General features: G+C 38.4%; 1 long non-coding RNA gene across 4 annotated transcripts; it reads left to right on the forward strand.

Annotated features, from left to right (window-relative positions):
• Positions 1 to 558: 558 nt before the first annotated feature.
• LOC112133893 (uncharacterized) lies at positions 559 to 21,033 on the forward strand. 4 transcript variants are annotated; one of them, XR_008526274.2, is made up of 5 exons: positions 559 to 694; positions 5,973 to 6,167; positions 18,706 to 19,171; positions 19,540 to 19,700; positions 20,774 to 21,033. It is a non-coding gene; the product is annotated as an uncharacterized LOC112133893 (long non-coding RNA). The 4 variants fall into 4 exon arrangements; XR_008526275.2 differs by having other exon boundaries at positions 18,706 to 19,167; XR_008526276.1 differs by lacking the exon at positions 19,540 to 19,700.
• Positions 21,034 to 21,702: the final 669 nt, after the last annotated feature.

Below are 21,702 nucleotides of genomic sequence, written 5' to 3' on the forward strand. Positions count from 1 at the left end.
TCTGCAATAGCTGTGACCTTGAAAAACTATTTGTTATCGCTAAGCTTCAGTTTTTCTTTCCATTAAATTAGGGGGTTGGTCTAAAACAGTATTTTCACACTATGAGTTGGAGCCATTTGTGGGACATAAAGTCAATTTAGTCAGTTGCAACAGGCAATGCTTGGAAAGGAAAGAGGATAAGATAAGGGATAAGGTAGGGAATGGGATGGGATGGGATGGGATGGGATGGGATGGGATGGGATGGGATGGGATGGGATGGGATGGGATGGGATGGGATGGAACATAGGATAAGATAGCTTAGGACAGGACAGGATAGAAAATATCACACTGCTTCATTTATTTTTTTATTGGTGTTCACAGAAGCCAGCATTCATTGATGTTTTTACAACTTCCCCAGGTCTACCAGGCTTCTTGATCTCACTTCTTCTAGAAGAAAACCCAGCTAAGGTGGTACAAGCTGTAGACAGTGCCACCCAGACACAGCTCCACAGTCCATTGTATAGGATGTTGTCAGTTGTCCTGCCCTTTAAGTGCATTGTGAGGTCACTGTCCACCTCAATTCATCAGGAGAGACCTAGTGTGGGTGTAGGGGTGCCTGAGGAGAAAGGGGTGCTGGTTCTTCCTTATATCATATCCCCTGCCTGCCTCAGCTGGGCTCTGACCCAGCCAGCAGACTGGAGTCCTCTTCTGCATGGTATATTCTTTCCTGAGACTTTTGTTTCAATTAGGTGTGTGTGTGTGTTTCTGTTTTTGTGTGTGCATGTGTGTGTCTTAAAATATAGTTCTATGTATTGTGTCTAGAAAAATGTTTGATAAAGACTGGATTAAATGATCTCTCAGATTTCCTCTAGCTCTACTCATGTGGAATTTGGTAATCTATACAGACACCATTCTGATAAGCCTACACTCTGGGTGGGTCCATTCCAGACCTCGTACACTACACTAATGAATATGAATCTATTTTTATGTGACTTGAGGCCATTGAAATTTTGTGTACATTTATGTTCATGTATTAATGTGCAAGTGTATTCGTGTTTTTATCTCACCTGATACAGGACCTAGCCACACTGCCAGCACTGAAGTACAATGTGACTGACTATAGCAAAACAAAAAAGCAGTAGAGATCAATGGCCTTCAACACTGAAGAAATTAGTTTCCAGAGAAGCCTGGGGCTATGTTTCAGTGCCTAGGGCTATGTTTGCTTGATGTACAGAAGGAATAAGAGAAATGACATACATGTATTGCTATACTCTGGTACCCATAAAGAATGCTCCTTTGGGAATATGCCACTGTTAAAGTAGTTGTTTTTAGAACTGAGCTACATGGTCTTGTGACTTGAAAACACTTGAAACAAGAGTATAACTGCTACATAATCATTTCAAAATTCCTGTTTTACTCACTGTTTTATTCCTTGGGAGTAGCACTGTGCCCAGGACACAGTAGACATCATAAGATGTCTGTTGGAGTCTTATATGACTTTGATAGCCTCGAGGGAATCTTCTATTTCAGTAGGTTGGCCCTTGGTTCCTTCTAATTAATTAAGGTCAGGAAGGACTATGATATCCACCCCATTAGCCAGAATCTAGTCACACAACACCAACCTAACATAAGGAGGTTCATATCAATAAAATAAACATGGATATTTAGTAAGTACTAATATTCTCCGTTAATATGATCACTCCCTCCCTCCTTGAAACACTTTATTAACTTAGCTTTCAGAATACAACACTCTCTTAGTTTTCCTTTGATCTCATTGGTATGTCTTTCTAGGTATCCTTTCCAATTCCTTTCCTTTCACTTCTGTTCCTTTGCTCAATATGAAGTTCAGTGACTTCATGTTGGTAGCTTGAAATCATTCATGGTGGGAGTATTTACACCATGGAAATTGGCAAATGCCACAAATTAGGGCTTTGTCTTCAGAGAGCCAATTGTTATACATTTACCAGCTCACTACTGGCTCTATTTCTATTTTTTAATGGTTCTGTTTGAAATTGTACTGTGCATATTTAACTTAACAAAGTCTAAAATTTAAAAATGTCTTGAACCCCTTGTGAATGATACAGACCTTAAAATAACTAGTTTTCCTCCACTGAAATTATAAAGTACTTGTCCAATATTTTAGCTCTATGTATTTTGTAACACCATAAAATATATGGTGTTATTTTACTTTACACAGTGTTTACATTTCTGTTTATCATTTACATTCTCACTGTTTTTGTATCTAGACCATCCTTCTGAGATCAGTCTCCTTTTTCTTGAAATGTAGCTTCATGACTTCCTGTAGAGTGGATTCTTTGGTAATAAATTCCCTTGAATTTCTGTAAATTATCTTGTATCTGTAAAAGACTGTATTTTGCCTTCATTCTTCAAAGATGTTTTTGTGTTTTGTTTTTAGTGGGAGGAAGAGAACAGGAGTACAGGTTGACAGTTATCTATCAGCATTTTAAAAACATTATTCTGGCTTCTATTTTTCTCTGTGGAGAACACTGCTGTCATTATAATTGTTGTTCCTGTGTGGGTGATCTACCCTTTCTCTCTGGCTACTTTCTGTATTTTCTCCTTGTCTTAATATTCTGGAAATGTATTGTGATGCTTTTAAGATGGACTTCTTTTTCTTTATCCTGCTGGAGCTGTGTTGTGCTCTTTGAAAACGTGTTGTCATAATTTTTATCAGTTTTGGAAAATTAATACTTGCTACTTTGTTATATTTTGCCTCTCCTCCATTCTCTCAAATCTCTTTTTTCAAACTCTTATTGAACATATGTAAGACCTTCTGTTTTTATCTTCTATATCTTTCAACGTTGATATCACATTTCATTTCATCATCTCTGCAACATTCTAGATAGATTTTTCAGATTATTTTTTCAGCTCACGAACTTTCTTTAATTTTGTTTAATCTGTTCTTTTTACACATCCATTAAGTTGTTTTGAATTACAACACTTACAATGGTTTATTTCTAGAAGTTCAGCTTTTTTTAATTACCATATTTGCTTGTCTTTTGTTGTTTGTTCATCTTTAAATTGCATCCTTTATTTTGTTAAATGTTTCAAACTTAGCAGTTCATAGAAGTTCAAATGTATTGTTTATTCTTTCTATTGACTGTCCCTCACATGGCCTACTTTCTAGTGTATTTAGTAATTTCTGTATATGAACTCATGGCTTGATATTTTTCTGTGAAAGTCCTACAGCCTTAACTTGGGGACACATTCCTCCAGAGAAAGTTTTCTTCTGCCCCTGCTGGTGATCAGTGGGCACTTATAACCCAGATCTACTTCAGTCTTCCAAAAGAGTTTAACCAAAGACCCAGGTTCAACTTCCTCTCACTAATATTTCCAGTGCTTACTATCTTCATAACAGTGTTTCTATACTAACACAGCCTCAAAGTTATCAGAATTCATCCCTTCAGCCTACCTGCAGGATCTGGTACACCCCCTACTGCTCTGACACCCAGCTGCTCCAGCTCTCCTATTGTTCTGGCCCCATTCCCTCACCTCTGCAGCCTTGATCGCAGCCACCCATGCTCAGCCCAACCCCACTTGAGGCTACTGGCTGCCCTGAACCAAACATAAGGGTGCTCAGCTGTCTTTTAAAATTCAACTTAAACATCATTTCTAAGAGGCCTCTGATGACCATGTCCTACTTATGCCCCTACTTACCCCAATTGGATGTAAGACTGACTCCCTCCTTGCTCCTAGATAATTTCTTCTTCTTTTTTTTAAATTATTTCTAATTCTTGGAAATAGTAAAAAAAAAAATGCGTAAATACTGATAACAGATTTTTGATATTGTTTTCATGTGCAACAAAACTACCCACATTATATTAAAAAGCAATAATCGGGAATATTTATTTCTGATCAATTTATTATTTCACTGAATATCCACTTGATTTTTTTATGTAACAAGACTTTTTTCCAGGTTTATTGAGATATAATTGACAAATAGAAATTGTATATATTTAAGTTGCACAACTTGATGTTTATATGTATATATATGCATTGTGAAATGATAAATGATGACAAGAATCAAACTAGTTTGATTTATTTTCAACAAAATTGTTTTTAACCTAATTATCACTTATTCCTTTGTGATCCCACTAGATCCTACATGTGTTTTTATATAGCCTCTCCAAACTTTTATTTCTGTACTTGTATCCTAGATTACTAAACTGTCGATTTCTTGGAGGTAGTAACCACTTACCTTTATCCCTAGTAGACAGTAGAATGCCTCATATTTATTATTCACTTAATATGATTAAAGTAATGGATGAAGAGCAACCAGAATAATATTACTACATTTCAGTCTAAAGTATGCTAGCTTCTGCCTTTGTAAGCAAGTAGGTATATGTTTTGTACATAACTGTTTATGGTTTTTTTAAATTGGGTGCATCTGTTAATATTGGATAATTGCTTATGTATAAAAGCTCTTTTGTCTGTTGCAAAAATGATGATCATGAAATCTAAAACCATGATTGCATAGCTCACAGTTTTTACAAAAGAGAGCACTCAAGGAAAAAAATGTGGTTTCTACTTCATTCAGTTTGCCCTCTCTGGAATCACATTCCACCTAATCATATATTATAAAAATACATCGAATTTTCCACCTACTGGGACTTGGTGAGATGAATCTAAGGATGACTTGTCAAACTCCTAAAAGAGATCAAAATGGATTCTGAAACCTAGGATTTATCAGATTTCACTTGTTTTGCCAGATCTTCCTTAATTCTTTTATCACTCAGTTTTCTTAAACAAATGCTTTTTTTGAGGGAAGAGAGCAGAGGCTGTAATTTTCCCACAATATACTTCAATAAATATTTATTGAATTGAATATCAGTCTTTATTCATGCTGATTCTATTGATCTACTTAATGAAACAATTTACACGTTCTATTAAAAGCTATTAAAAGTTGAACATAATAAATAGGGCCCTACAAATATTGCCTATTGCATCCAAAAATGATAGATTTACATTTCTGATTCTACAAAGATCCTACATTTGATGTCAACATCTTAACAAGCATGGCTAATGATGACGTCTGGTGTATTTCTTTAAAAAGTTTGTAATCCTTTCTAGATTGAAATGTCCAAATCATTGAGCAAAAGAGACTAAATTTCATTATCATTGATCCTATTACAAAAATAAGTAAGGTGGTCCAATCAATTTTGAAATAAAAACTAGAGCAATCTTAGACTGTGTGCTAATGTTAGCAAAAATGACAGAATATGCAGATTCAAATCCATGTAGGATGCAGTAGCCAAAAGTTTTTTGAATTCATTAGTTTTCCATTTTGATGGTATATAGTAGGGAGCAGACTAGTAAGTAAAGTAGTGAGACAGATCTGCTGAGATCTCATGGGCATGTCATCTTTCCTGGGGATTCCCAAATAGAGTCAGTGGGAAAGGATGAGGGGTGGTAAAGGAGCTGCCTGTCAGATTGTTCTGTGCATTTTTATTCTATAATATTCCTGCTGGACCCCAAGAAAATATGACCATAGGATGGGACACGCAAGAAAGATTGCTAACAGTGTGTCTTATCTTCACTTTCTTTGTTTAATAATTATCTTTAGGATATAAACTATCCTAGATAGTATTTTAAGTGCACTCCATATTTTAAAGGCCCAAATAAAAATTGAGTGCAAATGAATAACCCTTTTATAATGAAGAAACAAGGATTTTAAATACAATAGTTACTGTACTATATACTGTACACTTGATATAATGGCAACTTTGCCCCCTAACTCTACCAAATAGCCTGGGGAACTTCATTGTCATTTTTTATGTCTAATGCCACCCCAAACTTTTTAATAGAAATCCCACTGCTCAGTGTGTATACTTAACGTGGTGATGCTGTGCTATATAAGCTATGTAAGTGCTGATTATGTGCCAGGCACCATTATAAGTGCTTTACATTTATGAGATGATTTGACCTTACAAAATCTCTGTGAAGCAGGTATTATTATTATCCTCTTTTTACAGATAAGGAAACTGAGGCTTAGAGGAGTTATGAAACTGCCCAAGGTTTCACAGCTGAAATGTATAAGGACCTGGACTTGCAAATTTGGCACAAAGTTCTTCTAATAAGAGGCCATAAAATAACCAAATGATTTTTTATGTGCCTATAGAACCAAAAGAACTATTTCAGAATGTCAGCTGAAAAGCACGATATTCCAGGTAGGTAAGAAAGTCAAAGCTCAGGAGAATTAAAGTTCTGTGGACTATCAACTTTCCTCAATTTTCCTTCTCTTCTAGGGGCTTCTTTACTTCTAGAATAGAAAAGCTTGGAGAATCTGTAGGAAGTTAAAGACAAAGTCAATATCTCCTGTTGAAAGTCAGGGTGAAATCACATATCTTATGTATTGTTAATTCTTCCCACAGAGGTATTTTAGAATAAGTCCCGTCTGATTGCATGGTAAATAGCACCTTGTTTACCCCAATGGGAAATGAGTTGGAGCATCCAAACTTCACACCCTTAGTTTAAATTATTTCTCTTCATAAAGTCATAAGACATGTGCTATGGTTTGAGTCTGCCCAGGAGCTGTCTATATGCTGGGCATGTGCGTTTGTTGCTAACCTCCTCTTGTTAACTTTTTTTTGGCATAAGTAGTAGTTTCATTGTTCATAGTGCAACAGCAATTAACATAATTGCAGATGTGCTTCAAGATTTTCAAGATGAATGGCTCTATTTCCACTCAATTGGACAATAGCTTCCGCATTCTGGATAAAGCTCTGCCTCACAATAGTTTTGTGTGAAAGGAAAGAGAAAGTCAGGGTAGAGATAGGAACATTTTCAGTGTATTCAAATACCATTGAGGTATGGTGTGTATGTAAATATACATATGTGTGTATATATATGTATATATACATACATGTACTAAATTTGCATTTGACTAAATACAATCACTGTAATTGCTTTCATTATATTGTCTTGTCCCCTTCTATCCTCAACCAGTATAAAATACTTGATATCCATCAGGTTGATTGGAAAGGGAAGGCTATGGTTGACAACACATATTCATAAGTGTGGACTTACTTTATTGAATAATCAATTTTGAAAAATAATAGCACAAAAATCAGCACATAGGCAACAAGTGTGAAAAATGCCTCGTAACAGCCTGTGTTGCAGAATTTCTGTCTTGGCCAAAATTTATAGTCAAAATGAGGAAGACATAAAAGAAGAAATGTTTTTGGATCTCAGACACAGATCTTGAGGGAGAGAGGAAGAGCAAGCAGTCTTTAGACAAGACAAAAAGTAATGAAAAAGTATCTCTAGTTCAACAGTATTTGGGGGAGTTAAGCTTGGGAAACATTTCTGGTGGACTAGCATTTGGGATGCCAAGCAATCAACAAGGGGTAATCTGGGGAGGCCATTTCATCCTTCATTCCATTGGAGGCAAAATCGTGTTGATGTATAAATGTATCTCCTGGCTTCCAATTGTTCTCACTCAGCAATGAGGCATGAAGCCTGAGAAACCACAGATATTTGGATCTAAGAAGGTATTTTATTTCCCCTCTCCAGAGTGGAAAATACACAAGGGCACTTTATCTTAGTCCTGTGAGTTCTCATAAACCTATAACCCTCTTCCTCTGAGCTTCATGCTCTTTAACTTGATCTGTACATAATTCTATTACCTAAAGTGCCCCTGGTATACACATCTTAGACCAGGTGGAAGATGGGGTCTCTTTCTTCCTCACAGATTTCACATCTTGCCCTTCTAGACTTTCAGGTGCCAAACACAGATTATCTTAAAGTGAAGCAGTAGCATAGTTGGGCTTTAGCCTCCATATGCTTTAATTTTCTTATTGAAAAGAAGGAAAATTGATTCTTCCCTTGCCACACACACACACACACACACACACTCACATACCCCCTTTTTTTCCCCCAAAATCTCCACATCATCTGAATTCTTTAATTCCCAGGACTGAATCAATCCCAATATCTTCTATCAGTGAAAAAGCGAGACAGAGCAATGAATTCAGGGCTTCCCGGAGTGGTTTTTACTTTCTCAAATCCTTAGAGACTTCCCTCTACAGTTTTTTTCCCAGCTGTACTTGGAAGCTATAACAGATCCAGAGGCCATTTTAGAACCTCATTTATATTGTCCTGACACTTAGGAATCCAGTTTCTGTTATAGGGATGTCATCAAAGTTGGTGGGCTCAAAATATGACCTACTTTTTAAAACCCATCTGTTAGGAGCCTATAGATTTTCTTGGTTTGTTTGTTTCTGACTGTCTACAGAAAGGGCAACACCAACATTCTCACTTTCCAAGCCTACCTCCCAAATAGCAATAAACTAAATACTCACCATGAAGGAGCTGAATGCCTTTCAAATATGCAGCAGGCACAAAGTAAACAAACAAACAAATAAACAGCAGTGATACTCCTTAATCTGGAAAAAAAAAGGATGAGAGCAGGAAGTACTGTTCAGGTTAATTTATGCACATCTAGGCTATTTTAATTTAAAAACTTACTCTGGACCAAATAGAACCAGTTAGCTTGCCACACCTTTGCCACTGTGTGGTCATGATGTTATGATTCTCTGTAACAATGAGGCTCCTAATACCGCACATCTAACAAAGAGGGATTTGGGAACTGCAAGTTGAAGCTGATGAATTCTTTAACATAAATCACTATTACCCATGGATTGGTGAGTTGATCTTCAATGTACCCTTTCCATTGATTTTACCCTAGCTAGATGGCTAAAACACACACACACACACAAACACACACACACACACTGAAATCTCTAAATTTCCCCCAAAGTCTATCATTCCTGGATTAGAATAAAGCTACAAATAGGGATGGTGGAAAAAGAGAGAGAAAGAAGTGAGGGAGGAGGAAGTAGGGAGGGGAATGGTGGGGAACAGGGAAAGTGGAAAAGAAGAATAGGACATTCATATATACTGGCTATTTAGCTAAATTGTTTATCTACCTAAAATACACATTGCACATTTTTTTTATTTTTATTATTATTATTATTATTATTATTATTATACTTTAGGCTCTATGGTACATGTGCGCAACGTGCAGGTAAGTTACATATGTATACATGTGCCATGCTGGTGCGCTGCACCCACCAACTCGTCATCTAGCATTAGGTATATCTCCCAATGCTATCCCTCCCCCCTCCCCCCACCCCACAACAGTCCCCAAAGTGTGATGTTCCCCTTCCTGTGTCCATGTGTTCTCATTGTTCAATTCCCACCTATGAGTGAGAATATGCGGTGTTTGGTTTTTTGTTCTTGCGATAGTTTACTGAGAATGATGATTTCCAATTTCATCCATGTCCCTACAAAGGATGTGAACTCATCATTTTTTATGGCTGCATAGTATTCCATGGTGTATATGTGCCACATTTTCTTAATCCAGTCTATCATTGTTGGACATTTGGGTTGGTTCCAAGTCTTTGCTATTGTGAATAATGCTGCAATAAACATACGTGCATTGCACATTTTTTATCACTTAATTTTACATCATGCTGACCTCGACCAAACTTTGGTTACTGAGTTACTGATTCAGAAGTAAATTGTAATATGAGTGAGGATCCTATTTTAGAGTCTTTTAATTAAAGTCCAGCTTCCTCATGTCCGTGCCTCCCATCTCCAATTCTGTAAAGAATCTTCTTTCCCTATTACTGACCCTGCACTTCACTGTACTCTTGCCAGTTTTATGCTCAAAACCTCTCAGTGGCTCTGCCTGGCCCACTGGAAAAGTTCTGAGTTAATAGCCTCATATACAAGGCCCTCTGCCACCTGACTCAAAGCTTCAATTTTAAACTTATATTTACTATGCCTTGATTTGAATGCTCACAAAATAGCTCTTCCACTTCTGGAATTATATTTATAATTTAAGTGAGAAGAATAAAACAGGAGAGGAATAAGAAGTAAAAGGTAGACTCTGTACTAGAAAAGCAAACATTTTTCAACAAATCCCTAAAACACACCAATTTATATCTTATTGGCCTGAAGTGTTCATGTAGTTACAAATGGCTGCAAGGAACTCTGGGAACAAATAATTCCCCAAAGAAAACTGAGGTTTTGATAGTAAGGAAGAAAGGAAGAATGGTTATTGAGTAAACAACCTTCAATGTGTACCCAAAAGCCCAAAGCCAGTAGTGGAAGGAGGTTACAAGATATTTTGGTAACAGAAATTATACAAATACATCTGCTCTGCAGGGCGAAGCTCTACATAGTAGCCTATGAATTTACACAGGCTTTTGTTATAAAAAGTCAACTCTAGGCAGATGGGATACAAAATATCCCAAATTATTACATCCATATATAAATACTTTTATAATTCTTTTGCTCTAATTTCTGAGTTCTGAGACCAAGTCTTGAATTTCTAACAAACAGAATGTGATATAACGAATCAGTTATTATAACACTGACAACTCAACTGTTCTTTTGAATTAAAAGATCTTAGTCCTGGGATAATAATAAATACCAAAATTATCCGATATTTTAGCAAACAGCTTGAGCACAGACACATTAAGGTGGCTGATATTTCTGTGCTGAATCAAGCAAAAATTACATAAATATTTACCCAGCCTCATAGCCTGAAGGGAATGGATTGTGATTAAAATAAATCAGTCTCTTGGCCAGACACGGTGGCTCACGCCTGCAATCCCAACACTTTGGGAGGCTGAGGTGGTCAGATCACCTGAACTCAGTAGTTCAAGACCAGCCTGGCCAACATGGTGAAGCCCCATCTCTACTAAAAAAAAAATAATAATACAAAAATTACCCAGGCATGATGGTGGGCACATGTAATCCCAGCTACTAGGGAGGCTGAGGCAGAATTGCTTGAACATTGGAGGTGGAGGTTGCAGTGACCCAAGATTGTGTCACCACACTGCAGCCTAGGCAATAATGTGAGACTCTGTCAACAAAAAAAAAAAAGAAAAAAGGTGGAGCCAAGATGGCCGAATAGGAACAGCTCCAGTCTATAGCTCCAAACATGAGTGACGCAGAAGACAGGTGATTTGTGCATTTCCAACTGAGGTACCGGGTTCATCTCACTGGGGAGTGTCAGAAAGTGGATGCAGGACAGTGGGTGCAGCACATCGAGTGAGAGCTGAAGCAGGACAAGGCATCGCCTCACCTGGGAAGTGCAAGGGGTCAGGGAATTCCCTTTTCTAGTCAAAGAAAGGGGTGACAGACAGCACCTGAAAAATTGGGTCACTCCCACCCTAATACTGTGCTTTTCCAACAGTCTTAGCAAACAGCACACCAGAAGATTATATCCCATGTCTGGCTCAGAAGGTCCTATGCCCATGGAGCCTCACTCATTGCTAGCACAGCAGTCTGAGATCAAACTGCAAGGTGGCAGCGAGGCTGAGGGAGGGGCGCCCACCATTGCTGAGGTTTGAGTAGGTAAACAAAGCAGCCTCGAAGCTCGAACTGGATGGAGCCCACCGCAGCTCAAGGAGGCCTGCCTGCCTGCCTCTGTAGACCCCATCTCTGGGAACAGGGCATAGCCAAACAAAAGGCAGCAGAATCCTCTGCAGACTTAAATGTCTTGTCTGACAGCTTTGAAGAGAGTAGTGGTTCTCCCAGCATGCAGCTGGAGATCTGAGAATGGACAGACTGCCTCCTCAAGTGGGTACCTGACCCCCGAGTAGCCTCACTGAGAGGAACCCCCCAGTAGGGGCAGAGTGACACCGCACACGGCTGGGTACTCCTCTGACACAAAACTTCCAGAGGAATGATCAGGCAGCAACATTTGCTGCTCACTAATATCTGCTGTTCTGCAGCCACCACTGCTGATACCCAGGCAAACAGGGTCTGGAGTGGACCTCCAGTAAACTCCAACAGACCTGCAGCTGAGGGTCCTGACTGCTAGAAGGAAAACTGACAAACAGAAAGGACATCCACACCAAAACCCCATCTGTATGTCACCATCATCAAAGACCAAAGGTAGATAAAACCTCAAAGATGGGGAAAAAACAGAGCAGAAAAACTGGAAACTCTAAAAATCAGAGCACCTCTCCTCCTCCAAAGGAACACAGCTCCTCACCAGCAATGGAACAAAGCTGGATGGAGAATGACTTTGATGAATTGAGAGAAGAAGGCTTCAGATGATCAAACTACTCCGAGCTAAAGGAGGAAGTTCGAACCCATGGCAAAGAAGATAAAAACCTTGAAAAAAAATTAGACAAATGGCTAACTAGAATAACCAATGCAGAGAAGTCCTTCAGGGACCTGATGGAGCTGAAAACCATGGCACAAGAACTATGTGATGAATGCACAAGCCTCAGTAGCCAATTCAATCAACTGGAAGAAATAGTATCAGTGATGGAAGATCAAATGAATGAAATGAAGGGAGAAGAGAAGTTTAGAGAAAAAAGAATAAAAAGAAATGAACAAAGCCTCCAAGAAATATGGGACTATGTGAAAAGACCAAATCTACGTCTGATTGGTGTACCTGAAAGTCATGGGGAGAATGGAATCAAGATGGAAAACACTCTGAGGGATGTTATCCAGGAGAACTTCCCCAATCTAGCACGGCAGGCCAACATTCAGATTCAGGAAATACAGAGAATGCCACAGAGATACTCCTTGAGAAGAGCAACTCCAAGACACATAATTGTCAGATTCACCAAAGTTGAAATGAAGGAAAAAAATGTTAAGAGCAGCCAGAGAGAAAGGTCGAGTTATCCACAAAGGGAAGCCCATCAGACTAACAGCTGATCTCTCGGCAGAAACTCTACAAGCCAGAAGAGAGTGGGGGCCAATATTCAACATTCTGAAAGAAAAGAATTTTCAACCCAGAATTTCATATCCAGCCAAACTAAGCTTCATAAGTGAAGGAGAAATAAAATACTTTAAAGACAAGCAAATGCTGAGAGATTTTGTCACCACCAGGCCTGCCCTAAAAGAGCTCCTGAAGGAAGCACTAAACACGGAAAGGAACAAATGGTACCAGCCACTGCAAAAACATGCCAAATTGTAAAGACCATCGAGGCTATGAAGAAACTGCATCAACTAACGAGCAAAATAACCAGCTAACATCAAAATGACAGGATCAAATTCACACATAACAATATTAACCTTAAATGTAAATAGTCTAAATGCTCCAATTAAAACACACAGACTGGCAAATTGGATAAAGAGTCAAGACCCATCAGTGTGCTGTATTCAGGAAACCCATCTCATGTGCAGAGACACACATAGGCTCAAAATAAAGGGATGGAGCAAGATCTACCAAGCAAATGGAAAACAAAAAAAGGCAGGGGTTGCAATCCTAGTCTCTGATAAAAGAGACTTTAAACTAACAAAGATCGAAAAAGACAAAGAAGGCCATTACGTAATGGTAAAGGGATCAATTCAACAAGAAGAGCTAAATATCCTAAATATATATGCACCCAATACAGGAGCACCCAGATTCATAAAGCAAGTCCTTAGAGACCTACAAAGAGACTTAGACTCCCACACAATAATAATGGGAGACTTTAACACCCCACTGGCAACATTAGACAGATCAACGAGACAGAAAGTTAACAAGGATATCCAGGAATTGAACTCAGCTCTGCACCAAGCGGACCTAATAGACATCTACAGAACTCACCACCCCAAATCAACAGAATATACATTCTTCTCAGCACCTCATTGCATTTATTCTAAAATTAACCATGTTATTGGAAGTAAAACACTCCTCAGCAAATGCAAAAGAATGGAAATCATAACAGTCTCTCAGACCACAGTGAAATCAAACTAGAACTCAGGATTAAGAAACTCACTCAAAACCACACAACTACATGGGAACTGAACTTGCTCTGGAATGACTACTGGGTACATAACAAAATGAAGGCAGAAACAAAGATGTTCTTTGAAACCAATGAGAATGAAGACACAATGTACCAGAATCTCTGGGACACATTTAAAGCACTGTGTAGAGGGAAATTTATAGCACTAAATGCCCACAAGAGACAGCAGGAAAGATCTAAAATTGACACCCTAATATCACAATTAGACGAATAGAGAAACAAGAGCAAACACATTCAAAAGCTAGCAGAAGGCAAGAAATAACTAAGATCAGAGCAGAACTGAAGGAGATAGAGACACAAAAAACCCTTCAAAAAATCAATGAATCCAGGAGCTGGTTTTTTGAAAAGATCCACAAAATTGATAGACCGCTAGCCAGACTAATAAAGAAGAAAAGAGAGAAGAATTAAGTAGACACAATAAAAAATGATAAAGGGGATATCACCACCAATCCCACAGAAATACAAACTACCATCAGAGAATACTATAAACACCTCTATGCAAATAAACTAGAAAATCTAGAAGAAATGGATAAATTACTTGACAAATACACCCTCCCAAAACTAAACCAGGAAGAAGTTGAATCTCTGAATAGACCAATAACAGGCTCTGAAATTGAGGAAATAATTAATAGCTTACCAACCAAAAAAAGTCCAGGACCAGATGGATTCACAACTGAATCCTACCAGAGGTACAAGGAGGAGCTGGTACCATTCCTTCTGAAACTATTCCAATCAATAGAAAAAGAGGGAATCCTCTCTAACTCATTTTATGAGGCCAGCATCATCCTGATACCAAAACCTGGCAAAGAAACAACAAAAAAAGAGAAGTTTTCGACTAATATCCCTGATGAACATTGATGAAAAAATCCTCAATAAAATACCGGCAAACCGAATCCAGCAGCACATCAAAAAGCTTATCCACCATGATCAAGTAGGCTTCATCTCTGGGATGCAAGCCTGGTTCAACATATGAAAACCAATAAATGTAATCCAGCATATAAACAGAACCAAAGACAAAAACCAAATGATTATCTCAATAGATGCAGAAAAGGCCTTCAATAAAATTCAACAACCCTTCATGCTAAAAACTCTCAATAAATTAGGTATTGATGGGATGTATCTCAAAATAATAAGAGTTACCTATGACAAACCCACAGCCAATATCATACTGAATGGGCAAAAACTGGAAGCATTCCCTTTGAAAACTGGCACAAGACGGTGATGCTCTCTCTCACCACTCCTATTCAACATAGTGTTGGAAGTTCTGGCCAGGGCAATCAGGCAGGAGAAGGAAATAAAGGCTATTCAATTAGGAAAACAGGAAGTCAAGTTGTCCCTGTTTGCAGATGACATGATTGTATATCTAGAAAACCCCATCATCTCAGCCCAAAATCTCCTTAAGCTGATAGGCAAATTCAGCAAAGTCTCAGGATAAAAAATCAATGTGCAAAAATCACAAGCATTCTTATACACCAATAACAGACAAACAGAGAGCCAAATCATGAGTGAACTCCCATTCACAATTGCTTCAAAGAGAATAAAATACCTAGGAATCCAACTTACAAGGGACGTGAAGGACCTCTTCAAGGAGAACTACAAGCCACTGCTCAATGAAATAAAAGAGGATACAAACAAATGGAAGAACATTTCATGCTCCTGGGTAGGAAGAATCAATATCGTGAAAATGGCCATAGTGCCCAAGGTAATTTATAGATTCAATGCCATCCCCATCAAGCTGCCAATGACTTTCTTCACAGAATTGGAAAAAACTACTTTAAATTTCATATGGAACCAAAAGAGCCTGCATTGCCAAGTCAATCCTAAGCCAAAAGAACAAAGCTGGAGGCATCATGCTACCTGACTTCAAACTATACTACAAGGCTACAGTAATCAAAACAACATGATACTGGTACTAAAACAGAAATATAGACCAAGGGAACAGAACAGAGCCCTCAGAAATAATGCCGCATATCTACAACTATCTGATCTTTGACAAACCTGACAAAAACAAGAAATGGGGAAAGGATTTCCTATTTAATAAATGGTGCTGGGAAAACTGGCTAGCCATATGTAGATAGCTGAAACTGGATCCCTTCCTTACACTTTATACAAAAATTAATTCAAGATGGATTAAAGACTTAAATGTTAGACCTAAGACCATAAAAACCCTAGAAGAAAAGCTAGGCAATACCATTCAGGACATAGGCATGGGCAAGGACTTCATGTCTAAAACACCAAAAGCAATGGCAACAAAAGCCAAAATTGACAAATAGGATCTAATTAAACTAAAGAGCTTCTGCACATCAAAAGAAACTACCATCAGAGTGAACAGGCAACCTACAGAATGGGAGAAAATTTTTGCAATCTGCTCATCTGAAAAAGGACTAATATCCAGAATCTACAATGAACTCAAATTTACAAGGAAAAAACAAACAACCCCATCAAAAAGTAGGCAAAGGATATGAACAGACACTTCTCAAAAGAAGACCTTTATGCAGCCAAAAGACAGATGAAAAAATGCTCATCATCACTGGCCATCAGAGAAATGCAAATCAAAACCACAGTGAGATACCATCTCACACCAGTTAGAATGCAGATCATTAAAAAGTCAGGAAACAACAGGTGCTGGAGAGGATGTGGAGAAATAGGAACACTTTTACACTGTTGGTGGGACTGTAAACTAGTTCAACCATTGTGGAAGTCAGTGTGGCGATTCCTCAGGGATCTAGAACTAGAAACACCATTTGACCCAGCAATCCCATTATAGGGTATATACCCAAAGGATTATAAATCATGCTGCTATAAAGACATGTGCACACGTATGTTCATTGTGGCACTATTCACAATAGCAAAGACTTGGAACCAACCCAAATGTCCAACAATGATAGACTGGATTAAGAAAATGTGGCACATATACACCATGGAATACTATGCAGCCATAAAAATGATGAGTTCATGTCCTTTGTAGGGACATGGATGAAGCTGGAAACCATCATTCTCAGCAAACTATCGCAAGGACAAAAAACCAAACACTGCATGTTCTCACTCATAGGTGAGAATTGAACAATGAGAACACATGGACATAGGAAGGGGAACATCACACACCGGGACCTATTGTGGGGTGAGGGGAGTGAGGAGGGATAGCATTAGGAGATATACCTAATGTTAAATAACAAGTTAATGGGTGCAGCACACCAACATGGCACATGTATAGATATGTAACTAACCTGCACGTTGTGCACATGTACCCTAAAACTTAAAGTATGATAAAAAAAAGGAAAAAAAGTATAATTCAATTTAAAAATGAAAAAAAGTCTCTACATGAGAATTTGAATTAAAATTGAAAACAAATGCAATTATGATACGTATACTTGCTATACTTGCACTATCGACATGCAAGTATGTCAATTTAAGATAGGTCAAGTCTAGAAGTGAGTATGCGCAGGAGTAATTAATTATCTTTGTGATCTAGCCTGTAAGCCTGCAGTGAGTCACATTCTTTATGTCTAAGAACTGTGACTGGTACATAATGCTGAACTGTTGGCTGTAAAATAAAATGAAGTTTTATGATAACCATATTGGCCTATGGTGCAAGTATCCCTTAAAGGAACCAAGGAGAAGTCACTTCTGGGCTTTGCACCAACAGAGAAACTTCCTATCCTTCTTCCTCTATGTTACCAGTGTCTGCTGATTTCAGCTGGTCTTCTCACTTTTTGATACTCTTAGTTTTGGCTTCCACACTATCTTTGCTTTTAAAATGTAAACTCCCAGAGGTCTGTGTTCTTGCTTTAATTTTAGCAAGCGTCTAAGCCAACAACAAAGTGTTCTATGCCCAAATCTGAAAAAGCCCAGGCACAGTCCAAGAACTCAGCCTTCCAAAGTATACTTTGCAACTGACTTGCTGTGTTGGTATCAGGCAATTAATCTCTCTCCTTCCATTCATTCATTGCTAAATAATAATAATAGTCACCCTCACTTACAGCAGTGTTTCCTTTGTCATTAAATATTTACTAAGCATCCACTGCATGACACAAACTTGGAGCTATACAGGCTAAATCAGCCAGATGCTGTCCTTGGCTTCAGAGAGCTTTTATGATACAAAAGACAGGCGGAGGCTGGGCACACAAGTACAGGTTAAGAGTATGCAAACTTGTGTGTATGTGCGTGTGTGTGTGTGCCAAAGAACAAAGGATTGAACCACAGCCCATTTGCTATTTTTTTTACTACATGTGTTAGCCTTGATTTTAGGTTATCTTTGGCCATGAATAAATGGAAATATATGAATTTCAAAAGCATTGAACTCCACACTAGAGAGTAACCAGATTCTGCTTCTTTTTCTGTTTTCACAAAGGGCATTCACTAGCACGTGCCTAAAGGTACTCACATAGCAGGTATGCAATATGACCCCACAGAAGAATAATGAGCAACTAAACATTGACAGTAACAATGAGACTGTAGCCAATGAGATCACACCATGCAATGAGACAGGTTGGTGTTACCTAAGTGCATAATACCACTATGACATTATTCTTTATGGTGGAGGTCAACATAAGACTGAATTGCAATGGTTATTTCTGCTAAGAAAATACTTTCTCTGGACAGAAGAGGGCATTTGGAGAAATGGGAACCAAGAGGGTATAGAATGGAAATTATGCTGTGTTAATATGTCTCCAGCTATGAAGCCCCAGCCATTCCCATTAACCTTGTGTCAATTTGTATTACTAAAAGACAGTCAATTATGTGAGGTACATTATAATTTTTTTAAGCCAGCAATAGTTGGAGGTTGTCATCTGGAACCTAGCTGTGTTTCCTTTGTTTGCTTGATCTATGCTTTCGGTCTTTCTGAAAGATGAAAGTCTGCCATTTTAGCCTCAATGCCTCATAATATGTATGTTAAACTCAACACTGCTTCATTATTTATTAATGTCAATTTATTATACTTCAGTAGAGGATGGAGGCCGAAGCCACAACAGTGACAGATGTTCCAGAAGATCAGCTTATATAATGAGAAGTTGGGCCAAATCTGTTGAAAGTGGTGTTTTTTTAAAAAACACACTGACTTCAAAGAAATGAGTTGTGGCATCTGTAACATCTACACGAGCAGCACCAATGGAGGCTAGCGGGTCTGCAGAGGAGCAGCTCAAGTCATGCGATTATTGGAGCTTGCAGCAAAATGACTGGAACAACATCTGGGCTGCAGCAAGCTGGCCAGGACATTTTAAAAGAGCTCCTGTGGTGCCTCCAACTTTGATTTTACAGAGCTGCGGGGAAAGAAACAGGCTGTGTTCAAGAGCTCATGTGTTTTGCCTCACATGTTTTGTCCTCGGTCACTGTGAAGGGCCTCACTCAGCTGGGGACCCTGAGGGACATTCTTGGGCAGTCATTCTCTGTCTACTCTGCTAGCTCTGTAGGTTTGTGCTAGGGTCTGGGCAGGCAATCCCCGCAAAGGGTATAAAATAAGAAATATCTTGCACTAATTCTTAAAATTTACTCTTATTCTTTCTCAGCAAGAAAGTCTCAAAGGATGCATTTGTGCAAGAAGTTGACACTGATCAGTTAGTTGGTTTTGGATAATATGCCAGTTGGAAATAAAATAGGATGTGTATGTGTGTGTACATCTGTGTGTGCGTGTGTGTGTGTGTGTGTATGCATGGTGAGGGGGTGAGGAAATTAAGTTCTACAACTGAGAATTAAGAATATCCATTCCCAGTACCCCGGTATGATTCTCAGTATCACAACATCACAGTGTTTAAAAGTACTTTTTCCCTGTCCTCTCTAGAATATTCATTTATTTAACAAATATTATCATGAACCTACCATGTGTGTGACATATAGTAGAGAGGATCCTGGACAGAGAGCACCTGGGACTGAATCCCAGCCTTGTAGCCCACCAGTTTCATGAGCTTCTACTACCAAGATGGTTTGGAAAACATTTATAAGGTGCTTTGGAAACCCTTAAGTTCCATAACATAGCACAGGAGGTGGGACAGGGTGCAAATCTTGACTTTGACACTTACAGGCTGAGTGACTTTGGTCACATTATTTAATCTCTCTTTATTACTCAGTGTTCAGGTCTATAAGATGGGGTGATAATAATAGCATATATTACAGAGGCTTGTTGTTAGGAGCAAATGTGTTAATATATAAGATATTTTTAGAATTTTACTTGGCACATACAAACCATTATTAAGTATTTGATCCTTTAAAACTCTCTCTGTCTCCTGCCCCCATCCCTTCCCCCAAAGCCCATAGTGGCACATGTGTCAGAGCCCTTAGTCAAGGCCTTAGTCAACTCACAACCTCAGATCATATGTAGAGAGGGATATGGGAAAAGAAATGACCTAAACCAGTAAGAAGGAGAATGAGAAAACTCAGTTCTTTCTCTTTCCTCATTTCTAGTCATAGATGCTTAATGGCATTTGCAAATGCCTACCCAAATATGCCAGCAGCAAAAGGAATTTCAAAATAACTTAAATATGATATAATTTTCATGAGATATTGTATTTAATGCAATCTCCAAAAGTGACACTCATCCTGGTAGGACATTTTAGATTCAAGTGCTTCAAGAACTAACAGAATCATCCCAATGTGGAGGTCCCATAAATGATCACTTTGGGAAAAGCATTTTTTTTTCTTTTTATAAACTCAGTAACAGCAGAAACAGATCATAGTCTCTAGAAGCCACAGTGATAATCTTTCCTATACAACCTATTTTCACTTCAGGATGAAAGATGATGTTGGGGCCCAGCAGATTTTTCTTGAAGTTTATAATGAGTCAACTACACAGACAAGAAGTCCAGCCTCCTCTTTGATATCTCCCTTTTTCCCCTTATCTAAGCCAACTCAGTGTTACTTTTTATTGGATTTCCATTACTTCAATGTTCTTCATGGAGCCTCAGTTCCTGTAACTATTACAGCTGATGGTAGTTTAGTACTTTGAACATAATTAATTAAATCACTGCATCACACAGACCAGACATATTTCCATCAAAAGTTGCTATCTTGTCTTCCAGCTTAGAAACCTTGGCATAGTGCCTTCCTGGAAATCCTGGATTGCATCTAAAACCATGTGGCAGAGGGAGAAACCACAGACAGGCCATCCTGAGAAGACTCAGGCTGAGATGAAAGCTCTGCTCTCCAGGGACAAAGCAGCAGGGGACCAGCCATGCTCAGAGATACTCCACTGGCCAGTGCACATTTTTTTGAGCAATTTCACTTGCTTCCACACCACCTGCCCCCCTAACACTTCTATTAAAGTGGCAAATAAATCCGATACCCAATTTCCACTGCACTTTCTTTCCAAAATATTTGTAACACTAATACACCTGGTGTATTTACTGCTTATTATTAACCAATAATCATTTCCATGGAGTATGAAAGCAATTCCTCTTTTCTCCAACAATCCTCTAAAGGTTGTCTTTATATGAGAACATATCCTGAGTCACAACCATTAACCATCTATAAAGAAAGACTCGATTTTTTCCTTTGACTGATGAAGTACTATATGGCTACTACAATGAATATAAGGAAAGAAGTAAAGGATAGTAGCACTTACTAAATACCTATTATTTATCAGTCCTATTCTGTGACTTCAAAGATCTTATATTCATATTGTTAATCTAAGGCTAACAAGCTCACAATAGTGGCTACCACTTTTAAAGCGCTTTCCAATGATCCTTCGTTCCATCTCTATGTGCTTCTCTTTTCAGTCCTTACTTTTTAAACAAAAGATACTGTTTCACTACCAAGTACAAAGTACACACAGGTACCAAATATACTAATGCTCCTACTTCTCATTTTTCCAGTAATTCCTAGGTAAGACTACATTTGCTAAAGTATTCAACAGAATAACATTACGTTCCCCAGTCATAGAGCTATTTCTCTGACTGATGCTTCGGAACTCTGTCCAGTATGGTAGCCACCAGACACATGGCTACTGAGC

The sequence above is a fragment of the Pongo abelii genome, chromosome 5, assembly GCF_028885655.2.
Source record: "Pongo abelii isolate AG06213 chromosome 5, NHGRI_mPonAbe1-v2.0_pri, whole genome shotgun sequence".
Taxonomy (NCBI): Eukaryota; Metazoa; Chordata; class Mammalia; order Primates; family Hominidae; genus Pongo; species Pongo abelii.